We start from the raw sequence: 8,110 nt of genomic DNA, 5'->3' as shown, positions 1-8,110 counted from the left end.
TTTTTTTTTTCTTTTTTTTTGGACAGTGTTCCCTCCAGGGTGCCTTCCATGTCATCATAGTGACAGTCAGGAGTGCTGTGGCTTCTTGGGTGGAGCTTGGGTCTGTTTTGCTCTACTGGGTTTAATGCAGGAGTTTTGTGCTGCCTGACGATCTTTGGAGCATTGGGCAATGAATACTTTCTGCTCAGAAGTACAAAAGGTTTTAGCACTTAATCTGGTATGATAACATACAATATAATTTAAAATGGCAGAAGCTTCTTACCCTTTTTATTTATTTATTTATTTATTATTATTATTATTATTATTATTATTTTTACTTTTTTCTCATCATCATCTTCCCCAGGGAAACATTGTTTTAGGTCTAAGAACATATTAAATCATTTTAAGATATGCCATTATCAGTAAATGTTGTGCATTACCAATGAATTAAAAAAAAGAAAATAAAAATAAAGCACATTCGTCCCCCTATATTCTTCTTCTTTTAAATTTACTTGATGAATTCCCTCCTTCACTTCCACGGTCAGTGTGATCAACACCTTGAGGGAGTTTTCATCTAGCTTCATTGTAGTCATCTGGGAAAGTAAGAAAGGCCATAATGCATAACATTAGTTTAGTTTGAAGAAAGAGGTGAAAGAATACAGCTTACATGATGTGTGTAACGCCAAGCCAGCAGAGGGAGCTCTCACCCTAGGACTGCCTGCATGCTCCCTCTGCTGCTTCTACTGTTACTTCCTGTTTGACACTATTTAAAGACTGACCATGTGCTCTATACTTTGCGAAGTATTGCCAGTTTCACCTGCCTTACCGAGCGTTTATATACTCTGTTGGATTACCTGTTGCCGTATTGCTCTGTTCTTGGATATTGGATATTATTGACAATTTTTTGGATTACCCCTGTTTGGATTTATTTGCCTGTTTGGACTGATTTCAAGGTGTGACCATTATCTGTCTTTTGACTATCGCTCTCTGGATCGCCCCTGTCGGATTGTTTGCTATATTGGACTGTCTGCTCGGTATTTGACCCACTGCCTGTTTATACTTTCTGCTGCTTGGATTACGTTTCATGTTGTGTGTGATATTGGACTGCCTTCCGGTATTGACCCCCTGCCTGTTCTCTGTACTCTGTCTACTTTAAATAAACTACCGCGAATGGATTCTACTACTGCCTCAGCGTCCACGTTACAATGTGAAAATAATTCTGGCCTTATGGGGCTTCCATTCATCATGCAACATTCTTGCAATTTTACAGCTTTTGCTATGTCAGTTTTATTTGGAGGCCACATACACTCTCCATTTTTTTTAATCCAGGTAGAAGGCACAACTTCTGCCTCATTAGTGTTGTCAAAAACAACAATGTGAAACATCTAAAGGGAAACAATCAAAACCAAAGAAACATACTCTTTAGCCAACAAATACTAAAAGGCCTGTTTGTCTCAATGCAATAGTGGAACAACAACAAATTGGTTTTGAAATGGTAATCTCGCATACTTCTGGGGTTTCTTTCTAATGAATCATGAAATATTTGATGTTAGTAGAGAGGTTGGAAACAACATCAAATCCCAGCTCTCTTGAGTCAATAGGATATGTAAAGAAGTGTTCCACCTGTTTATATTTGTTGGCCACAATGTACACTACTCCTTTATCCTCAGCAATGTTCTGGACTAACACCAACTTTTTATCAACTCTGATACAACAATCTCTCTCTTTGACCTTCATCTGTAGCAAGCACTTTATATTGACAAACTTGTCATGAGAAACATTCTGGCCCATCCATATGCTCATTTTCACTCATCCATATGCATATCCCATCCTGATATAAGGTCTAAATTACCATGGGGTTTGACATCTTCACTGAGATGCACCAGACCATGAATATTGTAGACCAAAAACTCTTCACCATAAAGCTGGCCAAAGTGTTCAATGAATTACACCAAGAGAGTTTTGGCAAAGTCATTCAACTCCATAACAATATTTTGCCAAAATGTAGTGGTTCTGATTCAGAAGTCTAAGAGACGCCTCATTACACCAAGACAAATCAGGTGCATATAACTGTATGGAAAACAAGTGACCATGTCAATGCTTGTAAGAGGTGAGTGTTAGACGTGGTGTTCTTCATCTGCTGCTTGCCTAAAACTGTCATCAGTTCTGCGTTTTGCATTGACCTCAGGAAACATTCTATTCAATTTGCAGATACCTGTTTGGTGACACTTGTCACATCCATAATATGCAGTGTGTGACTTTACACCTCTGATGAAGGCTCGGGCTGGGGTGTCACACACAATAGAAACAACATTCAAAAAGAAGGTTTTCTGCTTGAACAGAAACCCCTCTTTCAACACTTTCAGATTGAACCAGATCATGAAGGTATTCAGTCAATGAATTTGGCTTAGAAGTGCCACAAAACAGTCCTATCAACATTGTTTTTTTGGTGTATCGTTGCAACAAACCAAGAATTGGCCAAAACTGTGTACTAGTATGCTTGAAGATGGGTAGTCCATCAAAATTCAATTGCAGTTTAGAAACATGTCTGTCTGGCACAGCAGACCAAATTACATCTAGAATTGTCTGAATAGAATTCAGAATCCCACAATAATGGAACATGCCACCAGCTACACTGCTAATTTTGTAGCTTTTTTAGTTTTCAGCAACACTCGTCCATTCTTTGGCAGAGAGGGATGATAGATTTTGTCTCCATCTGAAAGCTCTAAAATAAAGCTTACCGCATACTCAATAAGTAGGTACTTAATTTCAATAAGTACTTACTTAACGAGCGCTAAAAGAGTATGTACTCTACAGCCAAATCTCGTTGAGTATGAATGCGATCCGAACTCCAGCTGCCATGTTGACGTTACCTTCTTCTTCTTCAATTGCCTTTCACTCCTACGGAGTATTACCGCCACCTACTGTACAGTTTACTCACTTACATGAATGAATCTAAAGTTGATGAATCTGCGTTGGCGTTACCATATGACCTATGACGTTATACCAAGCACAACAACTTAAAAGGTATGACTGACAGGTGCGCTAACACCTGATTTCATCAGTGGAACATACCACTTTGTATACAAGAATGTTTGCAAGAAAAATCTGTGCAATGTTATCCAAAAGGAGACGTCGGGCAGCTGCTCGAAGATCTCACCTTTAGAGAAGTTAATTCTACAATCGAAAAATGTATCACAACTTAAAAATTCAGATTAAATTAATTGCATTGCTAGCTCACTCCTACAATTATGTAATAATGTTGATAAATGCTGACCAATAGTAAATTATATTGCATAATTTGTCACTGAAAATTATATATTTTAGTAAAACTAAGAAAAAAGTAACTTAATTGTATTGTTATATGACCTAACTATGCATGAACTAGACCACAATGACAAAATAAAAATAACCATCACAATAAATTAATACAAGTCCACAACATATAAAACAATGCTTTATTTAAATGTATTGTGCTATCTATCACATATTTACAGGCGGTGAACCCCACATCCTACTGCCATCTTAATGCAGCTGTGCCGATTCTGCGGCTTTATTTGGATGAAGCAGCTGACCACCGTGCCCACCTTCGCCTGTCTTTGCCGTCTATCAGGTCCCTCATTGGTGCACTCAGACTGGAATCTGACCATGGGTGGGAAAGGGACCTCGAGGTGCTGGTGTTCCTTTACTGGCTTGCCCATGCATCATCCTACAGGGTAGTGTCACAGACCTTCGATATCCCCAAGACCTCTGTGCATGACATTGTGCACAGAGTGAGCAAAGCAGTCCTAGGAATTTTAAGGAAGGTGATTTGCTTTCCAACCGGTGATAACCTGGAGGCAGTGGGAGCAGGATTTGCACAGCTGTCTGGTTCACCAGCTTTCAGCAGGGCAGTTGGTGCAATTGACGGCTGTCATATCCGCATGAAACCTCCAGCAAATAACTCCCACTGTTACTACAACAGGAAGTTGTTTCACTCCATCCAACTCCAGGCCATCACTGATCACCGGGGGAAATTCCTTGACATCTTTGTGGGATATCCTGGGTCTGTGCATGATGCCAGGGTGCTGAGGAACAGCCCCGTGTACTTGGGCAGCCTGTACCCACCACCAGGAAAGTGCATCCTTGGGGATGGTGGTTATCCTTGTCTGAGTGCACCCATCTGCCTCATCACCCCATACAGAGAGCCTGTACAGAACCCTGTGCAGGCTCATTTCAACAGCAAACACTCCCGTGCCCGTAACATCATTGAGAGAGCTTTCGGGATGATGAAGACGCGCTGGCGCTCTATCTTCTTCAAGGCCTTAGAGATCAGCCCTGCCTTTGTGCCTGAGGTTGTTGCGTGCTGCGCTGTGCTTCATAATCTGGCTCTTCTCAATGGGGACATCGTTGAGGCAGAGGATGAGGAAGACCATGATGACGACCCCCCTGAACCCCACAACCCTCAGGCAAGAGTGGGAGATCACGTGCGGGACAACCTGGCTGCAGCTGTGTCTGCCCCAAACATTTGTGTGGCTGCTCTCCATGAGCATGACTACCTATAAAACATTTAAACCAATTAAAACATTTAAAATGAGTATTGTCAGCATTTCAGGTCTTGCCTAATTTAATTTCAAATGTTTACAATGATATGCTCCTTTCTGGTGTGGCCTTATTACTTTTGTAGTGTAGTTAGCTAAACTGCTGAACTGGTAAGCAGAAGGTTGCTTGTTCCATCTCTGCAGCCGCCACCACCACCAGTGTGTCCTTGCTCCAGAAGCACTGGGGTCCCTGTAATAAGAACACTGTAAGTCAGTTCGGATAAAAGCATCTGTCAAATACAGAAATCAAAATGATTTTAGTAAAACCTTTTTTTGAAAGCGTCTCGGACACTCTCTATAAAGCTTGTTTTCTTACTGTTTTCTAAAGCTGTTACTATAATATAAATGCATACATGCATGTCATACAGTTTTTATTTGGGGGCTTAAAAGGTTAGTTCACCTAAACATAAATTCTGTCATTATTTACCTGCCTTCATGTTGTTCAATCCCTCTTTTTTATTATTCTGTTAATACAATATCAGTCAATGTAGCCTGATTTTCAGGAGCTTCATGACATTATTTGATGATGCTTTTGAAGCTTCTGAAAGTCCACTGACTGATACTCAGCTCTTGTGTAAAGGGGAAAAAACACAGGGATTAAACAACATGAAGTAAATACTGATTGAATTTATATAGTTTGTTAAACTTTAATCACTTTGTTACTATTGTGTAGTTAATGCAAAACTTAAGGCAGTTTGTGCAAGCTGTCTCAAGTTCATTGTTCTGCACAGTTTTTCCTATCCTAATTAAACACACCTGAACGATCTAATCAAATCAATTAATAACAGCTGCTTTGAAAATTACAAACAGGTGTGTTGGAACTAAACCCAACAGAGCAGTGGCCACCATGATATCCCTTTATGTTCTCTATATGCATTTAGAAGTCAGATACACAATAATAAAACTATCCTTTTAAAGTGTGTGTGTGGTACATTACACCACACATATGCACAAAATATTCATCACTTTATATTTTAATAATTTACGAATGTTATCTTCTGAATGCATCACCAAATGTCTATAAGTCCACAATGTACTGTGAATGTCTAGAAATTGTTTTATATGCATCATATCAGGCAAAAGTCTTAGGCCACCATTTGATGTTGTTTTAGCAATGCCATTTTATATATATATATATATATATATATACATGAAATTTGTATGCCATGTTGAAAATCTGCAAAAAATAAATAAATAAAAAACATATTCTATAGGCTAAAGTAGCATGTATTTCGTGTGACCTCCTTTATTTTGAGCAACAGACGGAACTTCTTGAGAGTTTATTTGAAAAACTGCAAGGCGTCCAGATGATTACACAAAATATATATATATATATATATATATTTTTTTTTTTGCCTATAGAAGCCATTTTGATCATATTTTTAAAAATGGTTTTATGTATCTCCTTTATAGAAAATAAAGGAGATACATAAAACCATTTTTAAAAATCTGAATCTTTTTATCTTAATAAAAGAGACTAGAAAATAAATATGGATGGTCATTAAAGCATTGTTAAAACAACAAAGCAAGTTGTGGCAAATGATTTTTGCACAGTACTGTATGCATATCGATAGATAGATAGATAAAATCTATTTTAAAATGTTTGTTCTTTATGTAAACCAAATGTGTAAATGATCAGAACATGCTTTTATTTTACAATTTATTTAATTCATTTTTTTGTGAGAGCCTCAAGGAGGCGAAGGAATCTTTCCTCCCTTTCCTTTGCCTCCCTGTCTCTCCTTTCCTCTATCTCACTTGTTTCCTGCCGCCATCGCTCTTCTCTTTCTCTTGCTTCTCTTTCTCGTCTCTCCTCCTTTTTCCTGTCTCTCTCATTCCCTCCGGTCTTCCTTCTCCTCCATTTCTCGCCATCTTCTTTCCTCCCTCTCCGATGCTTCCCGCTCTCTCTCCGCTTCCCGTTCCTCCTTATCAGATTGGTGAGATCCCCTTTTCTTTTTTTGCTCACAGGTGCTGCCATCACTGAGGATGAAGAGGCCACAGCAACATCTGGCCCAGATGAGGCAACGAGAGCAGGTGGTGTGATGGAGGGTCTGCCCCCAATTGCCTCATCCATGGCACTATACCACTTCCATGATGCTGCTGTGGGCTCTCCATCCTCAGTGCTCACGCCGGTTGCTGGACATTTCAGTTCCTACAAAATTGCACAAACATAATACAAAAACAGTCAGTTTAACTGCACAGTGCAATTTGATTTCTGTGTTAGAGGTACCAATATGATCTTACTTTATATTTTTGTTTTTAGTTTTCCCATTTTTTTTTAATGAATGAAGCCGTGACCTTGCCTTGCAGGCCCTGCTCCACCACAAAAGCTCTGCAGCAAAGGCACAAAATCAAGAATCAGAAAAGTGCTGTAATAACTATTTGAAATTACAATAATTAAAATAAACTACAGCTTCAATTTTAAAAAGATGTTTTATTCATTTCTGTTGTATACTTACTCAAAGCCTTTGATGGCAGCATTTCGCTTTCCGGTGAAGAGGGCTTCATTCGCTGCTCTCCACCGGATAAGCACATGCGTCTGCTCATCTGTCCCTGTAACATTCAATAATATTCCCTTAGTGATGTATGTTCTCAATACTACATTCACATGTTGAGTTAGTTACTGATGTGGTAAGTTGCTTTTTATCCAACACAAATGTTCCTCAATTTATCAACAGTACTAATGGACAAATAAAACATTCTTTATGTAATCTAATTTGTTATCTAATTTCTTTATGTAAATGTACTTACATGACTTACAGTAACATCTAATGTAAGCAGTGATGCTAACTGCATAATAGCACACATACATCACTCACATGTGCTCATCTGCAAAACTTATCTAAGATTTTACTGTCAGATGTTAAGTATACATTTGGTAATCGTCTTTAAGATATATATGGTGTATCATACATGTATATTCACTTTAGAGACGTACGTGTGCTTACTAGAGCTTCCCTGTTAACTATACATAAAACAAATCAGAAATATAACGTTACTACGCTATGTAGCGTCTTTACACCTGCAACAATTGAAGTTTACAGAATCTCAACAAACAGAAGGAACGGTGTTATTGGTTTCTAATACTCACATTTGAAAACACCCGCGTCCATTTTTTAATTTGAAACGTTTGATTATGACGAATCCTCTTCCTCTTCTTCTTTATGACGTATTGATCTCCCGTGGGCTTCTGGGATAGAAAAGTGTCCATTGGATGCACACTCCAGAATCTGGTCTGAAGCAGTAGGACATCCGGGGATTTCTCGCCTACTCTTTTATGAATACTGAGGTTTCGAACGTACTTCTTTCTTCACGTACTCTTTTTTCCTACTATATAGTAGGTAAGTACGCATATTTGAACGCAAATTAAGTATACGTTCGTCCGAATCTCACGAGAATTAGTGCACTCGCCTACCAATTTTCGCCTACTCTTTTATGAATACTAAAGATTTAAACATACTTTTTTGCTCGCCTACTGCTTTTTGCCTACTATATAGTATGGAAGTATGCGGTTTCGAATGCAGCCATCATTTCATATAATAGATGACATCTTG

This window comes from Labeo rohita, unplaced genomic scaffold (assembly GCF_022985175.1).
Source record: "Labeo rohita strain BAU-BD-2019 unplaced genomic scaffold, IGBB_LRoh.1.0 scaffold_86, whole genome shotgun sequence".
Taxonomy (NCBI): domain Eukaryota; kingdom Metazoa; phylum Chordata; class Actinopteri; order Cypriniformes; family Cyprinidae; genus Labeo; species Labeo rohita.
Note: the sequence above shows the minus strand (reverse complement) of the source record.